Source organism: Microtus oregoni, unplaced genomic scaffold (genome assembly GCF_018167655.1).
Source record: "Microtus oregoni isolate MIOR12 unplaced genomic scaffold, Mior012 000029F_ref0000214, whole genome shotgun sequence".
Lineage (NCBI taxonomy): Eukaryota > Metazoa > Chordata > Mammalia > Rodentia > Cricetidae > Microtus > Microtus oregoni.
The window spans coordinates 6771756-6798099 of NW_024543088.1; the positions used below are offsets into that span (position 1 = coordinate 6771756).

General features: G+C 39.4%; 3 pseudogenes; 2 read left to right on the forward strand and 1 right to left on the reverse strand.

Moving 5' to 3' along the window:
- LOC121464649 overlaps positions 1-26344 on the forward strand; it is a 237874-nt pseudogene that overhangs the window by 53424 nt on the left and 158106 nt on the right.
- LOC121464846 lies at positions 5152-7098 on the forward strand (annotated as a pseudogene).
- Positions 10039-10622, reverse strand: LOC121464851 (annotated as a pseudogene).

Below are 26344 nucleotides of genomic sequence, written 5' to 3' on the forward strand. Positions count from 1 at the left end.
AGACACAAAACATCTCATTCTGAAGGAGAGCACCATGAATATAAAATTTAAAATCTTATTCCTCTTTACAGTAAAGAAATAGTATAAAATTAATTGAAATAGATATTAAGATTCATCAGTGTAATGTACATGGTAAAACTTTTGCATTTGCCAATTATCTTTGCAGGTGTGAAAGAAACCATAATGGAGAGAAACTCTCTGAGTATGCTCAATGTGTTAAACCATTTGGATGTTATAATCATATTCAAAGACATGAAAAAAATCATTCTGCAGAGAAGCCATATGATGGTATTCAAAATGCTGAAGCCTTTGGAGGTACCAGTTGTCTCCAAATACTTAAAAGAAGAACACAAGCTGGAGAGAAACCATATGAATGTAATCAATGTGGTAAAGACTTTTCATATGTAAGAAGTCTCCAAGTTTACAACAGATTACACACTGGAGAGAAAACCTACAAATGTAATCAATGTGATAAAGCTTTTTCAAAATGCTCTAAACTCAAATACACAAAAAAACACATACTAAAGAGAAACCCCATAAATGGAATGAATGTGGTAAAGTCTTTGCATGTAAACATAGTCTCCAAATACATAAAAGAACACATACTGGAGAAAAACCCTACATATGTAATCAGTGTGGTAAAGCCTTTTCTCTGAACAGGAATCTTCAAGTACATCAAAGGACACATACTGGAGAGAAACCTTATCAATGTAATGAATGTGGTAAAGCCTATTCAGAACTCAGTATTCTACAAACACATAAAAGAATTCATACAGGAGAGAAACCCTATGAATGTGATCAATGTGGTAAAGCTTTTTCACGACAAGATGGTCTCCAAATACATAAAAGAACACGTACTGGAGAGAAACCCTACAGATGTAATCAATGTGGTAAAGCCTTTTCACAGAACAGTACTCTTCAAGTACATCAAAAGACACATACTGGAAGAAACCTCATCAATGTAATCAATATGATAAAGCTTTTTTGCGTCGTAGTGAGCTTTACAGACATGAAAGAACACATACTGGAGAGAAGCCCTTTGAATGTAATCAATGTTATAAAGGTTTTTCACATTGCTCTCCAAACTCCAAATACACAAAAGAACACATACTGCGGAGAAACCCTATGAATGTAATCAATGTGGTAAAGCATTTTCACGACAAGATAGTCTTCAAATACATAAAAGAACACATACTGGAGAGAAACCTTATAAATAATCAATGTAGTAAGGCTTTTTGCATGTCGTAGAAGTGTACACATTTATCTAGGAACACATGCTGAATAGAAACCCTATAATTTTAGCCAATGTGGTAGAGACTTAGTTGTGTCATCCGGCTTTAAAATCTTGATAAAAAATTAGTACAAATTTTTTTTTTTGATTTTTTGGAGACAGGGCTTCTCCTTAGCATTGGAGTCTGTTGTGGAACTCACTCTTAGAAGAGGCTGGCCTTACACTCACAGAGACTTGTCTGTCTCACAAGTGCTGGATTACAGGGGTGTGCCTCCACAGTTTAGCCTGTCAAACGCTTTAAGTGCAGTCAGTGTGGTAACATTTTCCTCTTCTTGGTAAAGAGTAAACTTTTAGTGCATAAGAGGTCTAGTAAGGCCTTTGCATATCACAGCACTCTGAGGACCGGAGAAGATTCATACTGAAGGAAATGTGACTATAAATGTTTTGAAAATCTCTTGAGGCAACATACATTTACTTACATAAGACTGGGAAGAAAACAAGTCTACAAGTGTGAAATCTGTTCACACATTATGAAGTCTCTATTTTGTTTGCACCTGCAATATTATATGGACAGAAGTACTCTGAATTCAATGATATCGTAACCATTTTTGATTTTGCACTTTTCTTCAATTATATAAATACACTTATCTGTAGAATTTAGCTCGATTCAGGAAATAACCAGGCTTGATTAAAGATAAGCAATTATATTTTTACTTATTATAAGGGGAAACTCATGCCATAAGAATGGAAAGTCCAAGTTCCTCTGTGTCCCATGGGAATCACCCAGATAGCAAGCACCTGGTCTATCCCAGTTTTTCTCCTGGGTTCCCTGAAGCCACACCTTAACTAGATTCCACTTCTTTAAGATGATTGGTTAACAAAGCTTCCCCTATTACTTATCCAGATGTAAAATTTGGTAGATGGGTATAAGTGCCTCTTCTGTGTCTGTGATAAATCATAATGTCTAAGTCACTTAAGAGTTTAATGTGACTCTGGGTTCCAGATGGTTATATGATCACCTTGACAGTGTTGTCACAAGAAGTGTCAGACACGACACCTACACTGTGAAGCTAAGAACTCATATACTCAGCTTGTAGCTTGAACCAGGTATAGGAACTTGAAATGGTGTGTGAATGTTAACTCTCAGTAACAAACCCATGATATTTCTTCCAGGATGACATTATTTTCTAAATTTTCCCAAATGATGCCTCTATTTGAGAATGATTAATTTCTGTAACTTCAAATCTACATTCTTTCTTTATATTGCATGAACCAAATCATCACTGAGAAAAACTCTGGAAATAAGCCTTTAAATACTTCAACAACTGGGTTACAGGAATGAATGCTTAGAGGAGAAAAATATTCATGAGTGAAAAATTGTTTAAAGATTTTATTTAATTTTAATTATGTTATTTTAATGTGCCTTGGTTTGGGTAAATGAATATTCATGCTTGCTCCCAGGAAGGTTAGACCCTTGTGTTTTCCTGTTGCAGGCAGGACTACAGGAAGGTCTCAATAACCTGACCTTCATCCTGACAATGAACTTGTCCTAACTTATTGTCCATATCTTTGCCCTGTATATATGTTAAAGACATTATTTTTTATCATCTTAACATCAGATAATAGGGAAGAACTCATGAAAGAGAAAAACCTCCTTCATGTAAATAATATGGTAAAGACTTTAGACATCACAGTGGTCTTTATTGTCCAGAAATTCTTGTTTTATATCTTTTTTTTTATTTTATATCTTTTTTATTATGAAGGTTAGATATTTATTATCTTCACTCAAGTCTGATGGTGGAAATTTCTCCATTGCGGTTTCTGGTTAGTGAGAGATATTAAAGTGTTCTATACATTTAGCAAATCCTTTCAATGAAGTTTATTTTGTGCTCTTTGTTTTCTCTCTGTGATTTTTGTACATCTCCCACTGTGCTTTCCCTTAGTGATAGGTATTTTTCTGCTTAAATATATAGAATGAGATGTCCATCATCTAAGTGAAACATTTATTTAATGTTAGACAGTGTATATTCATTCCTTTTAAGTAATGTTGTCTGTGAAATGTGATGAAATTTTTTCCTGGATTTGTTTTTCATCTTTTCACAAATTCCCTTGAGATGTCATTTGCTATCCAGTCTAGCTTGTATGTCACTAATTAGTTATTAATAGATCTGAACTCATAATCATCATGGGTCAGTCTCTTGAATATAAGTCCATGGGTACATTTGCTATTTTTTCCACATATCTTATCAAAATTAATGTTAAAATACATAATAGGATAGAGTGTAAGTAACATTACCTCATATGTGTGTCCACAGCATCGTTTTCATCAAACTGGTAGAGATATAAAATGTGGGATAATCAGTAATCAACTGAATATTTCAGAGTATAGCTTGATGTCCTGTAGATATGTATACATTATGTGAAGCTCTATGCATCTTCCTGTCCCCATTATTTATCCATTTGTCACTTCATCATGAAGTGCTTCCTTCTAAGGGAATTATCAAGAGATGCCAGGCAATGTAACATCAATGAGGTTTATTTGAAAAAAAGTTTCTTTTATATGTATGTGTTATATTATTATTTAATTTTAGGCCTGACAGATATGTGAAGACCATCAGATAGCTTTTTGAAGTGGACTCTTGGCTCTTTTCATATGATGATCAAGGTTAGGTTACCAGGCTTGCACACCACACACATTTCCCACTGATTAATTGAAACATTCTACCACAAAAATGTTGCCTTTTTTTTTTCAGGTTGTAACCATGTTATCATCGAAGGACAGAGGAAAAACAACAATTTAAATAATAAAACCTATTTTCAATTGAAAATGATAAACTGCTATATCTTCTTTTTTCCCTTTTTTTGTAGAATGTGTTATCCTTTAAACTAAACAATTGTTTGTACATTTTCTCAAAACCCCAATGAATACCATAATATTTCTTAGTACAGAAAGTTTATTGCTGCTGTCTGATGACTTCAAGTTTGTCATAGTATATACCGAGTGCAAAAGTGGAGGTCATAAGAGGGTATCTGATCCCCTTTCACAGGAGTTAAAGAGAATTGTGAGCTGTTGTGTGGGTTCTGGGAAACAAAGTCAGGCCCTGGCAATAAGCAACCAGTGTTGTCAGGTGTGAGCCATCTATTCAGCCTAGTGAGCATGTCATTATAGCAGTAAGATGTGATTGGGTCCCGATCCTGAGTTCATTTTTGCCCCACTTCTTATGACCCAAAAGAAATACATGATGGACAGCCTCAGAAACTAACTTAGAAATATGCACAAAGATATCTTTGAGCCCAAATCTCCATAAAACAATGGAACAGTACAAAAATTTTTCAGGAGAGAAACTGAAAATAAAAGTGTCTTAAAAGTGGCAGACCCTTGATGAAACCACAAAACTGACTTTAGCCCAAAGTTGGTAAATAGTCAGCAATGGGATACCACAAAGACACAGGGCAGGTTGACCATCCTGGAGTTTATGCCTCCTGTAAGGAGAGAAAGGGAACTTACAGGCAAGAAGAATGACTTTTCTGAAAGTGATCATAGTCTGCTTCCCTGATGACTATAACACTTTCAATTTGGAGACTTTAATGGTGGTGACTTCAAATTACATGCAGATTTAAAAAAAAAATCTGGTACTTTAAGACTGGCCCATCTAGACAAAGAAAAATTCTGCCTTGGTTTACATCAAACGACATTTTATTAATGCCATTACTTTATCAGGGAGTAGCCTTCTCTTTTCCAAAGGTAGGATATATTACATTTATCTTTTAAAAAGACTGATAGTTAGTTTCATGGTTTACATTTGGTTCTTTAAATGCATCATTGTTGTAATCTCTTATGTGCTTCTATTATCCAGTGTTTCCTAGTCATTAAGAATTTCTTTTCAGGCCTGAGAACTCGTCGCGTTTCTGAGGCGACGCCTGAGCCGGCAGTTGGGCACGGCGCAGGGAAGCCGCTCGGAGCGGTGGTCTCGGCCCCAGCGTCACCATGGGGGCCGTGCTAGGCGTCTTCTCCCTGGCCAGCTGGGTTCCATGCCTCTGTAGTGGAGCATCATGTCTGCTGTGCAGTTGCTGTCCCATCAGCAAGAATTCCACTGTAACTTGACTCATCTATGCCTCCATTCTCTTCCTTGGCACTGTTGTGTCTTGTATCATGATGACAGAAGGGATACAAACTCAGCTAAAAAAGATTCCTGGATTCTGTGAAGAAGGATTTCAAATCAAGACGCCTGGTATACTAAAGGCAGAGAAAGATTGTGATGTGCTGGTCGGTTTTAAAGCTGTATATCGGATCAACTTTGCTGTGGCCATCTTTTTCTTTGCCTTCTTTTTGCTCATGTTAAAAGTAAAAACAAGTAAAGATCCCAGAGCTGCAATACACAATGGGTTTTGGTTCTTCAAAATTGCTGCCATTATTGGTATCATGATTGGATCTTTCTATATCCCTGGGGGCCATTTTACTTCAGTCTGGTTTAGTGCTGGCATGTTAGGGGCCACTTTCTTCATCATCATCCAACTGGTGCTCTTGGTAGACATGGCTCACTCTTGGAATGAATCGTGGGTAAATCGAATGGAAGAAGGAAACCCAAGGCTCTGGTATGCTGCTTTTCTGTTTTGTACAAGCTTGTTTTATATCCTTTCCATCATATTTGCTGTGTTGTTCTACATCTTCTACACCAAACCAGATGGCTGCACAGAAAATAAGGTCTTCATCAGCCTTAACCTGATTTTTTGTGTTGCTGTTTCTGTTGTATCCATTCTCCCCAAAATTCAGGAACATCAGCCTCGTTCTGGCCTCCTGCAGTCCTCCATTATCACTCTGTACACCCTTTACCTCACGTGGTCGGCCATGACCAACGAACCTGACCGTTCCTGCAACCCCTCTCTTATGAGCATCATTACACACTTAACTTCACCCACTGTGTCTCCAGCAAATTCAACTACTCTTGCTCCTGCTTATACTCCACCGTCACGGAGTGGACACTAAGAGTTTGGATGATTTTGGGGGGCTGTTTATCTTTGTTGTCTGCCTTATATATTCTAGCATCCGTACTTCAAGCAATAGCCAAGTTAACAAGCTGACCCTCTCTGGGAGTGACAGTGTTATCCTTGGTGACACCACCAGTGGAGCCAATGATGAAGAAGATGGACAGCCTCGTCGGGCTGTGGACAATGAGAAGGAGGGGGTGCAGGATAACTACTCCTTCTTTCACTTGATGCTCTGCTGTGCTTCTTTGTACATCATGATGACCATAACCAGCTGGTACAGTCCTGATGCCAAGTTCCAGAAAGTATCCAGCAATTGGCTAGCTGTGTGGGTCAAAATGGGCTCCAGCTGGGTGTGCCTCCTCCTTTACCTCTGGACTCTTGTGACTCCACTCATCCTCACAGGTCGGGACTTCAGCTGAGCTTCGGAGTGCCAAGGATACTGCTAAAGCTGACAAAACTCCTTTGCTGAAAACACATAATCCCTTCTCGTTTCATCCACTAAACTGTTAAGTGAACCCTTTACAAATTTGGCTGTATTAATGTTTATATCAAAAGGCAAGAAATGAATAATGCTTGATGCAGAATCTGAACTTTCATATATATACATATGTTTATTTGTAAGGCTATAGCACAAAGGGAACATTTTGTGTTTTAGCGTGAACTACAGCTGTGCTGTGAAGAGAGTTCTTTATAAAGACCTGTAGATTCCTACTTGGGTCTAAAATGTAAGTTAGAATATTGATGGATATTTGAGGCTATCTTTAATATATTTCTATTTCAGTTTCCTTAAAAACCAAAAAAGGAATGCATTAATCCACAGTTTCCTCAGTAGAGGTCTTTGGTGAGTGACACAGGCACACTGTTTCTTCCATTGGTTCTTTAGAGGTAGCATCCTGGTTTGTGGAAAGGAATTATGGATGTAGGTCCTTCCCCAGAAACCTGGCTGCTGATAAGGATGAGAGAAGGCTTTTGAGTTCCTTTACTTTTTATACTATACTGCTGCTTGATAGAAGTCTGTGGCTTTGTCAGATATGTCATCCCAGTAAATGCTTTGTAGATTTGATTAAATGAAAGTTCACTTGGGAAAAAAAATTTCTTTTCAGATGGTTGTGAACCACCATGTGGTTGCTGGGAATTGAACTCAGGACCTTTGGAAGAGCAGGCAATTAACTTGACTGGAACTTCAAACAGAATGTATATAATCTTTTCATACTGACCTGCACTAATTCATCAGAATGCTACAGTTGTACTATATATTGACATGGAACCAAATACCCCTGTGTACAAATAAGTCATTTGGCCATAAAACAAATTAGTAAATCTCAAAAAAATATTCAGTTTTCTACAAGAAGCTTCAATTGAAAAGATGTCTCCTGCACAGCATTATTTTTTGAGATAGTTTTCTCCCTCACCTGTGTTTCCTTACAAGGCTGGAAGGAGAAGTTCTGCAGGACTTTAGTGAGAGCAAGTTTCATGTTCATGAGAGCAAACCTCATGCCAATGCAGTTCCTGGGTCCATTCCCAAAGGGCAGGTATACATAAGGATTGATGCTGCCCTTCTTCTCCTTGCTGAACCTGGAGACACACAGTAATGACAAGTTAGCAAATGACAGAAACATAAGAGCTACATACATGAATTTCGCCTTAGACATCTAACCAGTAACATACAGATGAGAAGTGTAAACTAAACATCCTTTCCAACCCCCTTGTCTAATAAACTTTCCATAGAGTAGATAAAACAAATGCTATCAGACAGAAAATGCATCCTGTGTGACCACTAATGTAATAATGTTGTTATGGGTTATAGGCAATCAACCATTGCCTGATTGGATTGAAGTTCCATTTTATAGGGGGAATTAATGCCTGATACTATAAATCTGTTCAAAATCTGCTGGGTAGGGTGGTCATAGGCTCTATGGGAGAATGTACTATTGTTGTTCTGCTAAGTGGACATGATATCAAACTGTCATCTAAATATTTATGTCTCTTCACAAAAACTAGTGCTGCTATTAGTCTTGGTCAGAGAAGCTTCTGATTGCAGTGGAGACAGTTAACACAGAGACTCATAACCGGTCAAAATGCTGAGAATGAGTGATGGTGGAGTGCTCAGTGCTTAATGGGACATCTGTATCATCCCTTCCAAGGCCTATGGAACATCTCATTAAGAGGGATCGGAATAAGTTAAGAGCCAGGGAATGAGAGCAGTGCTGTGAAACACTATCTTCTGGAGCCGACACAGCCATTGTACTCATGAACTCCCAGCAGCTATGGTTGCCTACACAAGGCTAGATCATGTTGATACATTCCATCAAAAATGTGGGAGGAGGGGGCTGCAGAGATGGCTCAGTGGTTAAGAGCATTGCCTGCTCTTCCAAAGGTCCTGAGTTCAATTCCTGGCAACCACATGGTGGCTCACAACCATCTGTAAAGAGGTCTGGTGCCCTCTTCTGGCCTGCAGACATACACACAGACAGAATATTGTATATATAATAAATAAATAAATATTTTTTTAAAAAAAGAATTTCTTTTCATTTTCTTAGGCACTTTTGATTTTTTTTCTGTTTAGAGCAGTGTTTTTTATAGCTCTGGCTTTTTTTTTGCATTATGTAATTGGGAATTGCTTTGAACATTTATTCCTCTGTCTGCTATACAGAGCTGGGAAGAAAACTGTGAAGGTGCACAAATGTGAGCCTGTTTTGCTTTGACTAAAAGTCAGAGAGACTGAGGTTATTTTTACTCTTTCAAAGTTCTTGAAAACAAGTGTGACTACAAACAAGAAATATTGACCTAGTGTGTAGTTACCTGGTGTTTTGGACATTAAGACGATCCATTGCAGAGGATCCGCTCCACCATGAACAAAGGTCACAAAGTTCAAGTCTATTCCTGGTCCTTTATTTTAAAATAAGAGGTTTGACATAGAGAGTGGTTTCTACAGAATATTTGGTCAAGGGTGTATTTGCTGCATATCCTTCCCAAAACATCAAATGTTTTATCAGGAAATAATGGCTTGATGTCACAAGGATTGAAACAAGTAACTCTTCTTGTTATCCTTTGTGTCATGTTAAAACAGTCTTTGGATTCTCCCCCCTTTATTTATAGTAGTACGAAAGCACATGAGAATTAAACAGGAGTGAATTGAGTATTCAGTATTCACTGAGTTGCACTCTCACTCCTACATCCCTGAATAAACCTTTCCCACAATGGCCCTCCTTTTTATTGAGTGGATGTTTCAAATTCATTGAGTGGTATCATGGTGGTCTGCAAAGACAAAACAAGTGATCAATAACCTCAGCCCCTATGGATTTCATTGGCCCTATAAAGAAATGGCAGAAATACTCTCCCTTTTAATTCCACTAAACACTTTAGGATAGCCTCAAAAATGATTATTAGACACTTAGGAGATCAGCTGTACACCAGTTTGGCACTTTTAACTACTGTGCAATATTTAAATAGCCAGTTATACCTCAACAATTTTATCAAGTTGTTGAAACAGTTGATACATGATCTTACCAATTTTAGTACAATATATCATCTTTAAATCTCATTTTTTGTGTATTATAAATAACTTACTCAGTTCTTTTTAACTTGGAAAAATCTATCAGGTACTGTTATTCTGACACAATGCTGTCATTACTATTTTCTTTTTTTTTGAGGGGTGCAATGAACTTTATTGATGGTATTCAAGAGAGTAGGGCTCCCTAAGCCCCCTCCTGCTATTCTGGGGGTCTGGGATGGAAACTGAGGGAGATGCTCAGTGTCAAGGGTTAGTTAGGACAGGGACTGCTCAGCAGCCTAGAACTTCTCTCTTGCTGTGTCCTTGCTGGGATGGGTGGTCCAGGGCGGGCTTCTTACTCCTTGGAGGCCATGTAGGCCATGAGGTCCACCACTCTGTTGCTGTCGCCGAATTCATTATCGTAACAGGAAATGAGCTTTACACAGTTGTCATTGAGGGCAATGCCAGCCCCAGCATCGAAGGTGGAAGAGTGGGAGTCACTGTTAAAGTCACAGGAGACGACCTGGTCCTCAGTGTAGCCCAGGATGCCCTTTAGTGGGCCCCCTGATGCCTGCTTTACCACCTTCTTGATGTCATCATACTTGGCAACTTCCCCAGGCGGCATGTCAGATCCACGATGGACACATTGGGGGTAGGAACGCGGAAGGCCATGCCCGTGAGCTTCCCGTTCAGCTCTGGGATGACTTTGCCCACAGTCTTGGCAGCGCTAGTGGACGCAGGGATGATGTTCAGGGCAGCGCCACGGCCATCTCGCCACAGCTTCCCAGAGGGGCCATCCACAGTCTTCTGGGTGGCCGTGATGGCATGGACTGTTGTCATGAGTCCTTCCACGATGCCAAAGTTGTCATGGATGACCTTGGCCAAGGGGGCTAAGCAGTTGGTGGTGCAGGAAGCGTTGCTGACAATTTTGAGGGAATTCTCATACTTGTCATGGTTCACACCCATCACAAACATGGGGGCATCGGCAGAAGGGGCGGAGATGATGACCCTCTTGGCCCCACCCTTCAAGTGGGCCCCAGCCTTCTCCATGGTGGTGAAGACACCCGTAGACTCCACAACATACTCGGCGCCGGCATCCCCCCATTTGATGTTGGCGGGATCTCGCTCCTGGAAGATGGTGATGGCCTTCCTGTTGATGACAAGCTTCCCATTCTCAGCCTTAACTGTGCCTTTGAACTTGCCATGGGTGGAGTCATACTGGAACGTGTAGACCATGTAGTTGAGGTCAATGAAAGGGTTATTGATGGCAACAATGTCCACTTTGCCAGAAGTGAAGGCAGCCCTGGTAATCAGGCGTCCAATACGGACAAATCCGTTCACTCTGACCTTCACCATCGTGTGTCTCTGGAACGAGGCTGGCACTGCACGAAAAGAAGCGGCTGTCTCTAGAACAGGGAGGAGCAGAACTGTCATTACTATTTTCATGCATTTACATCCTTTTTACTAAGGAAATTTCCTTATTTAGATTCTTCTAGCATGTTCTTTTATGTACTGGTTCATATTGTATTAATAAGACATATGGGGATATTAACAAATGTTTTATGATTCATGATATGTTGTGAGAATTTTCTCCCCAGCGAGGGGGACAAAGCAATTGTCTATCCCATCCCTGTGAGTACCAATAACATTGCAAACTACAACTTCACCAAAGTCCACCCAGGGGATCCAATGAGTTTATTGAGGTTATTTACTGAACATGGTTGAGTAGATACTTATAGGCGTTTGAATACTGTGGTGGTTTTAATCAAAATGCTCTCTATAGTTGAATAGGTAGTAGCACTGTTAAGCAGTGTGGCCTTGTTAAAGAATTTGTGGCCTTGTTGGAGGAAATATATCACAGTCTATGTTTCCTGCTGATCTGGATGTAGAACTATGTCCTTTTTCTCTAGCCCAAGTCTGCATGCACACTGCCATTCTTCCTGCCATTATGTTTTTTTTTTTATTTTATTTTATTTTTTGGTTTTTCGAGACAGGGTTTCTCTGTGGTTTTGGAAACTGTCCTGGAACTAGCTCTTGTAGACCAGGCTGATCTCGAACTCACAGAGATCCGCCTGCCTCTGCCTCCCAAGTGCTGGGATTAAAGGCATGTGCCACCACCGCCCGGCTTCTTCCTGCCATTATGATAATGGACTAAACCCTCTGAAATTATAATATTGCAGGTATTTGATTTTACTGTGAACACTTAGATTTAGTTATTTCCTGGAGAAACCTGACTCTAGCTATACTGTGTTTCAGACTGTTCTTTGTTCCTGGACACTTAACTCTGAAATAATCACATAGGAACTGTATTAATTAAATCACTGTTTGACTAGCTCTAGCTTCTTATTGGCTAACTCTTACATCTTAATTTAACCCATTTTTATTAATCTGTATATCGCTTCATGGCAATGGCTTACTGGCAAAGATTCAGCATGTCTGATTCTGGCGGCAGCTCCATAGCATCTCTCTCTCTGCCTTCCTTCTCCCAGCATTCAGTTCCATCTTCCCTGCCTACCTAAGTATTGCCCTTTGAACAGGCCAAGGCAGTTTCTTTATTCATTAACCAAGAAAAGCAACACATAGACAGAAGGACCTTTCACACCTTCAGACCTATCACATACCTTTTATATAAGAGCATTCTGCTTGAATATTGTAAACAGGATTAAATAAAAATAACTCCAGGACCAGACACAGAGCAAGTAACCATTTGATAGGAAAAAAAATGTATAGAGTTAGGATGAATTGGGAGGAAGTATAGAGAGATGCACAGGGAGTATTAAGGAAGACCACTCAGTAGGAAAAGGGTTTTTTGGGAGATCATGCATCTTTCCTGTACTATTGTTAAAAAAAGAAAATTAAGGGCAAAAGAACACAGAATCATGCAGAGGCAATCACCTTCAAAGGGTCTTTCTAACATTCTTCTCATTGTTATGTGTATAAGAAACATTAAATATGAAGCTTCCTGTAGGAAATTGCTACAGACATAAGATCCAAATGTGTTATTATTGTATACTACAAAATTGCAGAAAATTTCTTTAATTTTGCTTGTTTGTGAACTTTCTGCCAATGAACCATGCTGAACGGAACAGTAAAATTGAGGATAAGAAGCTGAATAATTTGCTTTGTTTTTATTTAAATAATGACATGAAATTTTAGTTTGACAAATATGTAAAATACTAGACAAGTATAGAATCTCTTCCTTTTTTTCCTCTTCTTCCTACTCAACACACATGGAGTGTTCCTCATTTATTTAGATATTATTTGATCTCATCAATCAGGGTTTTTTTTGCCAACTTTGTTTAATTTATTTATTTATTAAAGATTTCTGTCTCTTCCCCGCCACCACCTCCCATTTCCCTCCCCCTTCCCCAGTTAGGTCCGCCCCCATCAGCCCGAAGAGCAATCAGGGTTCCCTGCCCTGTGGGAAGGCCAAGGAACCCCCACCTCCATCCAGGTCTAGTAAGTTGAGCATCCAAACTGCCTAGGCTCCCACAAAGCCAGTACGTGCAGTAGGATCAGAAGCCCATTGCCATTGTTCTTGAGTTCTCAGTAGTCCTCATTGTCATCAATCAGGTTTATAGATTACCTCTACAAATCCTTTATCCACTTTGTAGGAGATTAAGTATTTCCATTTTTGTGCTAAGACAAATGTTTAATTTCAATTACTCATTGCTATTAAATACACATAACACTATTATACATTAAGTTTATAATCTGCCTTTTTGCTATTTCCTAGTAAGTTAGATGAGATTTCATTGATTCCTCGGGGCTCTTGACAGAGAGTCACTGTATTGATGGACAGTTACTCTCTTCCTTTTCCACTTGGGGACCTTTTCTTTACTTTTCATGTGTAATACATTATCCAGACTCCAGCTTGATGCTATGCAGGGGTGTGAGATAAGACATCCCTGGTACATGGGCTGACTTTTTGGAGCCAATATTCCATGGTGGGGTGCCTTGCTCAACCTTCATGCAGGCGGGAGCAACTTGGTCCTGCCTCAACTTGATGGGCCAGGCTTTGTTGATCCCCCCCAAAAGGCCTTACTCTTTCTGAGAAGTAGATGTGGGATGGGGTAGGGGATAGGATGGTGGAAGGGAGGAAAGGAGGGGAAACTGTGGTTGGTATGTAAAATGAATAAAAATTATAATAACAACAAAAAGGAACAACAAATTAAACCTGTGAGGATTTTTATAAAGGATAAGATACTGAGAGGGAAGAGAAGGCCATGTCAGATCTGGGAAGGCTTCGGGGAGGTGCTAAATATAATTAAAATACACTTGTATGAAACTTTCAATAATAAAAGTATAATTTAAAAATATTGATGATTGATATCTGAAATGCATGAAACCAAAAGCTTGTTTTTGAAAAATAAGTCAATCTCTTCAAATTTTTATAATCAATTAACCCACCTTAGATCATAAGACTTTCATTTTTGCTTTGAAGAATTTATTTAAAAATTTAATATTTTTATATATCAGTTTGATCATTTAATGCATTATATAATTGGTGCAGCAATGCTCCATCATATTGCATATCTATTTGTATTATTTGATTATTATTCAAACATTAGTTTTCCAAAAGAGTATCAAGAATATTCTTTTTTAATAAAATGAGGAAGAAATTCTGTAATTCCACATTCCAAACTAGTGAAAGATAATACAGAAAAATGATGTGGATTTGTTTCCTGCATGATATATATTTCACCTGTCACCACTCTGAAAGCTGTTATTAAATGAACAGACTTGGTAAGCTATTCTAACTTGAGAAAAAGTTTGATTTTGCCAATGAGAGTTGCAGGGAGCACTCTGGACACTGACATGAATCAAACAGTCTTCCTTGGAACCTGGATCTCCCTCCATTTTCAATTTACATTCTCACCTTGGATAACTTAAAAATCCTGAAATTTCTGTCTCTACTTTATAAGTACCATGACTTCAGGACTGTGTCACCATGCCTGATTACAGCTCCTCCTCTGATGGAGTAAAAACAGCATTACCCATAACTCTATTCAAAAGGCAATTATCTTTAGGAGTGAGGGTTTTTACCATTTATAGAATAAAGTCAGAACTGTGCCTTAGGCTCATGATGAGTTATAGCAGACTCATATATAAATAAAAACTATATTATTCATAGTTGAAGACAGGAGATTTTTATGGCAGAAGGATTGCATTTGATACATGCTTTCTTGTTAAGCAGTAAGAAATAGAGACTAAGTCCTGGTAAACCTAAGCAACCAGATTCAGCCACTCTTCCTTATTAAGACAATTAAAAGACTATGTCATATAGTTGTGATGGGCCCATTAATAATGCAGACAATCTGGAGATAATGTGGGTAGATCTATCTGATGTTCTAGGACAGTCTAGGTTACAGAGTGAGTTTTGGGAAAGTCAGAAATTCAAAGTCACACTATTTCTTAAATATATATATATTTAAGAAATATATATATATGTTATATATATATAACTTAAAAATTAGGGTACAGATTAAAACAGAGGATTCACAGTGGAAGAATCTCAATTGACCAAAAGACATTTAAAGAATTGCTCTACATCCTTATTCATCAGGGAAATTTAAATCAAAGGACTCTGAGACACAATCTTACACCTGTTGAAATGGGGAAAAGACCGAGGACAACTTTTCTTGGAAATGATGTGAAGGAAGGAGGACAGTTCTCCATTGTTGATGAAAGTACAAACTTATACAGGCACTTTGGAAATCAGTATAGCAGTATACCAGAAAATTGGGAATGAATCTACTCTCAAGACCCAGCATTACCGGTTTGGGTATATACCTAATGAATGCTCAGTCATACCACAAGGATACTTGCTCAACTTTGTTTATGGGAGCATTATTCATAATATCCAGAAGCTGAAACCAACCTAAATGTTCCTCAACCAAACAATGTATAAGGAAAATGTGGTACATTTACATATGGAATATTACTTGGGTGTAAACAAAACAAACGGCATCATGAAATTTGCAGGAAACTGAATGGAACTAGAAAATAGTCATCCTGAGTGAGGTAACCCATATCCAGAAAAAAAACACAGTATATAATCACTCATAAGTATAGGTACTAAATATAAAGCAAAGCATAACCAGACTATAACTATAGATCCAGAGAAGCTAAAAAATAAGGAGGATCTTGAGAGTGATGCATAAATTGTCCTTGGAAGAGGAATTAAATGAGATCTCCTGAGTAAATTGTACATAGGCATGGTAGTGAGGAAAGAATGAGGGATGAGAACATGATGGAAAAATATGGTCAAGTTAGGGGAGGAATGGAGTCAGAAAGCAATGAAAGGGTTACCTTTAAAGGAGCCATTATGAGTTTGTGGAGAAATCTGGGGCTACAGAAATTCCCAACAATTCACAAGGATGACCCTTGCTAAGTATCTTAGCAATGGTGGAGAGGGTGCCATATCTGGTCTTTCCCTATACTCAGATTGGTGGCTACTCTAACTATCATCATATACCCTTTGTCCTGTAACTGATAGAAGCAAATGCAGAGATTCACAGTCAAGCACCAGACTGAGTTCTGGGAGTCCAGTAGAAGAGAGGGAGGAAAGATTATATAAACAAGGGGCATATTAAGATCATGAAGTGGACATTCATGGAGAAAGCTGACCTAAGCTAATTGGATCTCATGGATTCTAGACCAACAGTTGGGAAGATTGAATGGAACAAAACTCTGCATGTGGACAACAGATGTGTACCTTGGTGTGTTTGAAGTGTCCCTGATAGTGGGACCAGGATGTATCCCAGGTGCATCAACTGGCTTCTTAGAAATCATTGCCTATGATGGGATTCCTTGCTCAGCCTTGATATAGGGGAAGAGACTTTTTCCTTCCTCAACTTAATGCACCAGTCTTTTTTGACTCCCCATGGGAGGCCTCACCCTTTAGGAGAAAAGGATATGAAGTGAGCTGGAGAAAAGTTGAGTGGAAGCAGGCTGAGAGGAGGGAGCAGGAACTGTGGTTGATATGTAAAATGAATAAAAATTTCTAGTAGGAAATTTTTGAAAGATAAAAACAGAAAAGACAAAAGCAAACTATTAATGACAATTAAAGACACGATTTTTATCTAGTTGGACAAATTTGGAACAGTGATGAAAATATAAGGTAACTAGTCTACCTTTGGGGCCCTAACAGGTTTAGAAGTAAAATAAAATATAAGCAATACTAGGCAATTTAATGAAACTTTATAATGATGTTTCCCATATACAAAACTCTCTACCATTCTCTCCTCCTGTTTCCCCTGCAATGTGGTCAAATAAAAAAATAAAGGTTTCTTCGGTCAAGAAATTCTTACCCTGAGGACTCAGTCATTTCCCTGAATGAGATTTCTATGCAAATTTGATTTTCACGGGTCCACAATTTTACTATTTGTTAGCCATAGTGAGAAATATGTCTCTTTAGAACACTCTTAGTCCTCCTAGTCAGGCATGTTATAAAGATTGAAAGGATGGGGACTTTGGAACTTTATGATCCAAGTGAGGACATGAAAGTTTTAGTCTGCAGGAAACTGTCAATGATAGCTAAAAAATAGTTGTCAAGAAGAAACAGCAAAAAATTTGGAGGGGCCAAACCAACACAGCTGAGAAAATCCAGAGAGCAAATTTGACAAAAGTGAATTCTAGGACAGACACCAAAGATTCACTGATAAACCCTGTGTTGAAATACCAATAAAGAAGGCAGCAAACTCCATAGAATCAGGACTGAGCCAGTGACCTAGGCCAGAGCAGGCCTGAGGCAGCAAACTCCACAGGACTGAGCCAGCAGCCTGGGCAAGAGTGGGCCTGAGGTAGTGAACTCCATAAGAGCAGGACTAAGCCAGCAACCTAGGCCAGAGCAGGTCTGAGGTAGCAAACTATACAGGTACAGGGCTGAGCCAGCAACTTGGGCTGGAGTGGGCCAGGGAGAGCGAACTCCACAGGAGTAGGACAGAATCAAGCAACCTAGGCTGAAGCAGGCCAGAGGCAGTGAACTCTATAGGAGGACTGAGCCAGTGACCTAGGCTAGAGTGGGCCTAGGACAGTTAACTTCACAGCACCAGGAGCGAATACATTACAGGGACATTTGCATAAGCAGGATTGGGATTGCAACCTTGATCAGAATAGGCCTGAGGTGGTGAACTCCTTGGAAGCAGGACTGAGTCAGTGACCTAGGCTGGAGCTGACCTGAGAAGGTGAACTCCACAGAATGGGAATGGATCCAGACAGTGTTTACAGAAACAGGACTGAGCCTGTGACCTAGGCCACAACAAACCTGAGGCAGAAAACTCCACAGGAGAAGGTACAAGGGAGCAACCACTAAGGGAGTGGGCCAGAGCCAGAGATTTCTGCAGGTTCAGGCATGAGCCTAGGTCCTATGAGGCTATAGGCAGAACCCAGAGACCTGTGGGTCCCAGGTGTTAGTCTGAGACTTTCAAGGGATTAGACCTGAGCCAGGACCCCTATGAGTCCAGGCATGATTCTGGTACCTCCAGGATATAGGCCTGAGCTACGACCTCTGAGGGTCTAGGCATGAGTCTGGGACATCCAAAAGAGTGGACAGGAACCAAAGACCTCTGAAGGCCTAGTCATGAGTCTGGAACCCTTGAGGGAGTCAGACTGAGTCAGAAACTCTGTGGGACCAAGCCCAAGCCAGGGACCTCCACAGGAGCAGATCCAGACCAGGGAGATTTTCAGAAACAGTTCTGAGCTGGCAAATTAGGCCAGAGAAAGCATAAGAAAGTGAAAGTGATGGTAGCAGAGCAAATTCTAGGAGTGCTGAGCAATCTCTAGTAATGGGGAAACTGAATATGTGGCACTGCCTTCACAAGAGGAGAAACCATCTGAGCATTGGATCCACTGGAAACTGGAAGATTGCCAAACAGAGTCACTGAGAGCCCCTACTACACCAATTACAAGAAAAGATAAGTAGGCAAGGTAAGAACACATGCAACACCACAAAGAGCAACACAACACCAATAAAACTGAAAGACTCTACAACCACAAGACTTCAACAACCAAATATGGATGAACCAGAAAAAATTAACCTAAAATATAACTTCAGGAGAATGTTTGAGGCTCTTAAAGAGGAAATGAGAAATTCCCTCAAAGAAATGAAGAAAAAGACAAATAAAAATTGGAAGACATCAATAAATCCCTTAAAGAAAACATAGAGAAAGCAATGAAAGATATGAAAGAAACTACTCAAGACATAAAAAAATGAAATAGAGACAATAAAGAAAACACAAGCCAAGGGAATTATAGAAACAGAAAGTATGAGAAAATGAGCAAGATCCACAAATTCAAGCATAAACAGCAGAATACATAAGATGGAATAGAGAATTTCAAGCTCTGAAGATAAAATAGAGGAAATAGCCTCATCAATCAAAGAAAGTATTAAATCTAATAAAAGCTTAGCACTAAATATCCAGGAAATATAAGACACTATATAAGACCAAATCAAGAATAATAGGGGTAAAAAGAGAAGTTAAACTCAAAAGCAGAGAAAATATTTTTAACAAAATCATAGAAGAAAATTCCCCTACCTAAAGAAAGATATGCCTATGAAGATACAAGAAGCTTATAGAACACAAAATAGACTGGATCAAAAAAGAAAAATGTCCCCTTGCCACATAATAAACAAAACACTACAGAATAAATAAAAATATTAAAAACTACAAAGGAAAAAGTCAAAGTAATATGTAAATGCAGAACTATTGGAATTACACCTGAGATCTCAATGGAAACAATAAAAAGGCCCTTGTCAAGTATTATGCAGGCATTAAGAGACCAGGGATGCCAGCCTAGACACTATAGCCAGCAAAACTTTCAATCACCATAAAAGGACAAAACAAGATATTCCATGACAAAACCAGATTTAACCAATACCTAGTCACAAATCTAGCCCCACACAAGTCTATGTTTTTGTTGATGTACCCAACTTCCTTGGGTTGTAGTTCTTTGTGACTACAAACTCTGACTTCAAACTCTATTACAGAGCTACAGTAATCAAAACAGCTTGGTATTGGCATAAAAACAAAGAAGTCGACCAATGGAATTGTATAGAAGACCCAGATTTTAACCCACAAACCTATGAACACCCCATTTTTGATAAAGGAGCTAAAAGTATACAATGGAAGAAAGAAAGCATCTTCAACAAATGGTGCTGGCACAAGTGGATGTTAACCTGTAGAAGAATAAAAATAGATCCATATCTATCACTATGCACAAAACACAAGGACAAATGGATCAAAGACCTCAATATCAATCTGAACACACTGAACTTGATAGAAGAGAAAGTGGGAAGTACCCTACAACATTTGGGCACAGGAGATCGCGTCCTATGTATAACGCCAGCAGCACAGACATTTAGGGAAACATTGAATAAATGGGACCTCCTGAGACTGAGAAGCTTCTGTAAAGCAAAGGACACTGTCACTAAGACAAAAAGGCAACCACTGACTGGGAGAAGATCTTCACCAACCCCGCAACAGACAAAGGTCTCAACAGAAGAAGTTCAAATGGCCAAAAGTCACTTAAGGTCATGCTCAACCTCATTACTGATCAGGTAAATGCAAATCAAAACAACTTTGTGATACCATCTTACACCTGTCAGAATTGCTAAATTCAAAAACACCAATGATAGCCTATGCTTGAGAGGATGTTGAGTAAGGGGAATACTCATCAATTCCTGGTGGGAATGCAAACTTGTGCAACCACTTTGGAAATCAGTGTGGCTGTTTTTCAGGACACTGGGAGTCAACCTACCTCAGGATCCAGCAATACCACTCTTGGGAATATACCCAAGAGATTCCCCATCATATTACAAAAGTATTTGTTTAACTATGTTCACAGTAGCATTATTTGTAATAGCCAGAACCTGCAAACAACCTAGATACCCTTCAATGGAAGAATGTATGAAGAAAGTGTGGAATATATACACGCTAGAGTACTACTCAGTGGTATAAAACAATGGCATCGTGAATTTTGCATGCAAATGGATGGAAATAGAAAACACTATCCTGAGTGAGGTAAGCCAGACCCAAAAAGATGAACATGGATGTACTCACTCATAATTGGTTTCTAGCCATAAATAAATGACATTGAGCCTAGAATTTGTGATCCTAAAGAAGCTAAATAAGAAGGTGAACCCAAAGAAAAACATATAGTTATCCTCCTGGATATTGGAAGTAGACAAGATTGCTGGACACAAAATTTGGATCTTTGGGGTGGGTTGGGATGGGGGTATGGGGAGATGGGGAGAGAAAAGTAAGAAGGGGAGGATGAAGGAACTTGGGAGAAAGGGATGGTTGGAATAAAGGAAGAGTGGATATGCGAGCAGGGATGCACATATCATAATTAAGGAAGCCATCTTAGGGTTGGCAAGAGATTTGAACCTAGAGTGGCTCACAGGTGTCCAGGGTGATGTCCCCAGTTAGCTCCTTGGGCATCTGAGGATAGGGAACGTGAAATCGCCCTATCTTTTTATTTATTTATTTATTTATTTATTTATATGTATACAATATTCTGTCTGCAGGCCAGAAGAGGGCACCAGACCTCATTACAGATAGTTGTGAGCCACCATGTGGTTGCTGGGACTTGAACTCAGGACCTTTGGAAGAACAGGCAATGCTCTTAACCACTGAGCCATCTCTCCAGCCCCGAAATTGCCCTATCTTATATCAATACCGACGAATATCTTGCATATCACCATAGAACCTTCATCTGGCGATGTATGGAGATAGAGACAGAGACCCACATTGGAGCAGCAGAATGGGCTCCCAACGTCCCAATGAAGAGCAGAAGGAGGGAGAACATGAGCAAGGAAGTCAGGACAGCGAGGGGTGCGCCCACCCACTGAGACAGTGGGGCTGATCTATTGGGAGCTCACCAAGGCCAGCTGGACTGGGACTAAAAAAGAATGGGATAAAACCGGACTCTCTGAATATGACGAGCAAGGAGGGCTGATGAGAAGCCAAGGACAATGGCACTGGGCTTTGATCCTACTGCATGTACTGGTTTTGTGGGAGCCTAGCCAGTTTGGATTCTCACCTTCCTAGACCTGAATGGAGAGGGGGAGGTCCTTGGACTTTCCACAGGGCAGGAAACCCTGACTGCTCTTTGGACTGGAGAGAGTGGGGGAGGGGGTAGGGAAAAGGAGTGGGATAAGGGGAAGGGAATGTGAGGCTGGGAGGGGGTGGAAATTTTTTTCAATAAAACAAATAAATAAATAAGAAAAATAACCAGATTTAACCACTAGTCACTAATATCTCTTAATATCAGTGGATTCAATTCACCTATAAATAGTTACAGGCTAAAAGAATAGATATGAAAACAGAATTCAGCCTTTTGTTGTTTATATGAAATGCACCTCAACCTCAATGATAGACACTACCTCAGAGTAAAGGGTTTGGAAAAGGTTTTCCAATCAAATGGACCTAAGAAATAAGCAGGTGTGGCTATTCTAATATCTAACAAAATTGATTTCAAACTTAAATCAATCAGAAGAGATGGAGAGTACACTTTATACTCATGACAGGAATGATTCAAAAGACGAAGTTTCAATCCTGAATATCTATGCCCCTAATCCAAGAGCACTGACATATGTAAAAGAAACATTACTAAACATTACTAAACATTACTAATCAGACAAGAAAAGGAGATCAAGGGGACTCGAATTGAAAAAAAAAGAAGTCAAACTTTCATTATTTGCAGATGATAGGATACTGTACATAAGTGACCCCAAAAACTATACCAAAGAACTTCTACAACTGATAAATATCTCAAGTGATATGGTAGGATACAAGATCAACTCAAAAAAATCAGTAGTACTCCTATACACAAATGATAAAAAAGCTGAGAGGAAAATCAAAGAAACATCACCTTTCACAATATCCACAAATAACATTAAATATCTTGGGGTAACATTAACCAAGGAATTAAAGACCTATTTGACAAAAACTTTAAGTCTTTGAAGAAAGAAAATGAGGAAGGCACCAGAAAATGGAAAGATCTCCAATGCTCTTGGATAGGAAGTATCAACATAGTAAAAATGGCAATCCTAACAAAAGCAATCTATAGATTCAATGCAATCCCCATCAAAATCCCAGCACAATTCTTCACAGACCTTGAAAGAACAATAGTCCCATGACAGCTGGAAGTAATTCTAGATGATCATGTCCCATTTGCCAAAAAATATTTGTCCTTATGTTTGGGAACACCATTTAGGGGTTGTTGATTATTACTTGTACTAGAGAGAGAGAGGGTTGGGATGAAAACTATGTTTGTTCAAAAAACAGGGATAATAATATTGGGTAATAGAGTGAATACTTGTGAGCTATTAATTGTAGATAATTTACATTACATTGGTATAGCTTCTGTATATTGATACAAGTTCAAATTATATTTGCTGTTTTTATTTACATTATTTGTACACATATGCAAAATTATTTTATCAGATTATATATATACTTGTTTTTTACCTCTGTTTAGGACATTTTGTATATTGATACAACTTTTAGGATATACTTTTATATTACATTATATATTACTTCTACCTCTGATCAAGATACTTATTAATTGTTTACACTTTGTGGTCATTGTCCTCATTTGGTGCACATTTCTTTACAGATTATTTACTATTCTTTTTAAAAAAGATTATTAATTTATTATGTATACAGTGATATATATATATATATATATATATATATATATATATATATGAACCAGATCTCATTATACATGGTTGTAAACTACCATGTGGTTGCTGGGAATTGAAATATTATAGGTCAATATTTGTTCATGTTTGTTGTACATATGGTCAGATTAATTAGTTTCTTTAGATACATAGAGGTTGCATTACATGTAGATAGGTAAACTTCAACCATTTCAAGGATCTGTAGAAGTGGCATGTAAATAACTTAGGGTTCCATTGACATGAGACAAGATTGCTCCTTACAACAACAATGTATTCCCGAAAGAATGTTGAGCATGAAAGACACTCCACTCAGAGTTTGTTTTGTTATTGGTGAAACTGGCCTTTGGGCAAGGAACTGCCCATGACTGAGACACTAACAAGGTACATGGCATACGGAAATGGATAAGCAGGACTGTCAAATCTTGCCAAGACAGGGTAAGACAGTTTCAAAAAATTTCCTGCCTCTGAAATGGTCTGTCAGTTATGATAGGCCATAGACACATTTGGTTGCTTCAATGTTGCAAAATGAGACTTTGGGTGATTTCTCAGGTAGCTAATTGTCTCTGTCATATGTTGCTTACTTTGGAAGCTACTTTATTGTACTTCCTGCCTGCTCAAGTGTAGGGCCCATGGGTCTACCACTGCTCCTGGGGTTCATCTTGAGAACAATTTCTGGCCAGCCAGCTAAAACATTCTGTTTGTTTTTGTGCTCCCTCTGCCCTGCCTGGTGATTAGCTGTAGGGCATTGTTTACCCCCATCTTGGGTGTGGCAATTTCCTACCTGCCTGGGGGGAATTCTTTGTGCAGGAGCTAGGTATTTAAGGATTTCCCCAAGGTTGAATAAATGGAATTTGGCTGACCTCTTTTCGACTGACTCAGGTCTCTTGGGTGTTCTTTCAATTTCCAGGCCCTTGCCCGGCTTGCGTACAGTACAGTGGCTGCGTACGGGACAGTGGCGTGTGAACTGTACTGAAAGGGTAATTCAGGAGCAGGTGTTGCAATTGGAGACCCTGCTGGTATGATCAGGAATTACAGTTAAAGGCCCTTCAGCGAGATCAGGAAGTAGAGGGACCCTGAGAAATCACCTTTGGAAGGCTTGCTGGCAGGTAACAAATTGAGTGGTGAGGGTGAATTGAAAATGGCTGTAAGTAATTCTGTTCCAGTGTTAAGGGGCCGGTTAACAGGCGAGTTGTTAGTTCTTTTAGAGAAACAAGGCCCGAGTATTAAAATTGAGACAGCGTAAGAGATCATTATGACAGTTTTAGACTTTAGTCCCTGGTTTCTACATGCAGGGGGCTTTAATATTACTGATTTGGAGCAGGTAAAGGCTGACATTCAAAAAGCATTGAAAGAGAGAGGGCCAGAAGAATTCTCTGTAGCGATATTTTCACTATGGCGCTTGGTCAGAGGTGCTCTTCTCAGTGATGATGTAAAAGTAAAAGCAATTGGAGAATTTGAACAAAACCTTTGAGGAGATTCAGGAGATAGAATCTGTGAATTCCATTAACAGCTTTGAGAAGGGGGAAGTTAAGAGTACTAAAAGGGATATAGAAGAGGAAGAAGGAATTTTAGAAAAGGAGATTGCACTGATAAAAAAGAATTGTCCAAGGCACCACAGGAAGTACAGTACTAGACCTCTGTACCTCTACCTGGGCAGTATTGACCCCACAAATGGGTGTGTAGGCCTTGGGGACTGGAGTATTTGGACCTACTCCAAAGAATTCAATAGGTATAGTTTTGGGTAGAAGTAGTTCTGCACTTAAAGGAAATAAAATTTTGCCAGGAATTATAGACTTTGATTATACTGGAGAAATTAAAATTATGATTAAAGCTGGGGTGAGTGTCCTTGTCATCCTCAAGGAGCAAGAATAGTTCGACTAGTGCTTTTGCCCATGTTTCGCTCTACTAATCCATTCTTTAAACAAGAATGAGGGGACAAGGCATTTGGCTCCATGGGATTCCCTGGAACTATTTGAGCTTCTTATTTAGAGAACCACCCCATGTTTACATTAACAATCACTGGGAAAAAGTTCCAAGGCCTTCCAGATACAGGGGCTGATAGTTCTGTGATTGCTAAAAATACACTGGCTGGAATGTGGCAACTCAGGAAGCAGATCCAGAGCCACGGCTTCCCACCAGAAGAGGAGGAGCAGGATGTTGGCACTCTGCCCATGTCTTGTGCCCAGGAGAGCAGGATGGACCATCACCCAGTAGCCTGTGCTTCCACCAGTATCAATGTGTAGATGCCATTCTTGTAGCTCTTACCTGCAAGTTTAGCTTGAGTTAAGGGATCTGGGGGGACCATTTAACTTAATTACTGCTAGTTTTGGAATTTCTTTGTAAGATTAGGGTTGGCACGGATGCAGTGTGGAATGCTAGGAGATGGGTCACACTTACCTGTGTTCCTATGGAAACTTTGAATATTTGTTTTATATGGATTTTTATCACTTTTTAGACATGATACTAACGTGTGCCCCTCAGCTGCTAAGCAAGCATTTGTAGCTTGTACATTTGGCAGAATGGGCCAAAAGCTAATGTTGTGACGCATTTTGGAAATAAACTGTCTTGAAATAATTGGGCATCAGGGAATGTTTGCAAGCGTCCCTTAAAGAAGGTGCACACTTTCTGCACAGGCTGCTGTAGTCACAGCACAGCAGAGAAGGAAAGGGTGGATGGGATGGGGCCACACCCTCTATACACAGCATGAGTCAGTGTGTGCACCTGGCTGTGAAGTCGGTGCCCAGAATCTGTTGGTGAGGAATGCCGTCCATCTGACCTGATGTCCTGGCCACATCTCAGGCTCTTTGAACCTTGCCTGCAGAAACCCAGAATGTTCCTCAACCCTTGGCTTGGCCTGCATCACCACCTAGTAACAACTTGGAAGTATCATACAACCAACTTCCTGTAATAAATTCAACAGCAACTACTGTTGTAAATCTTT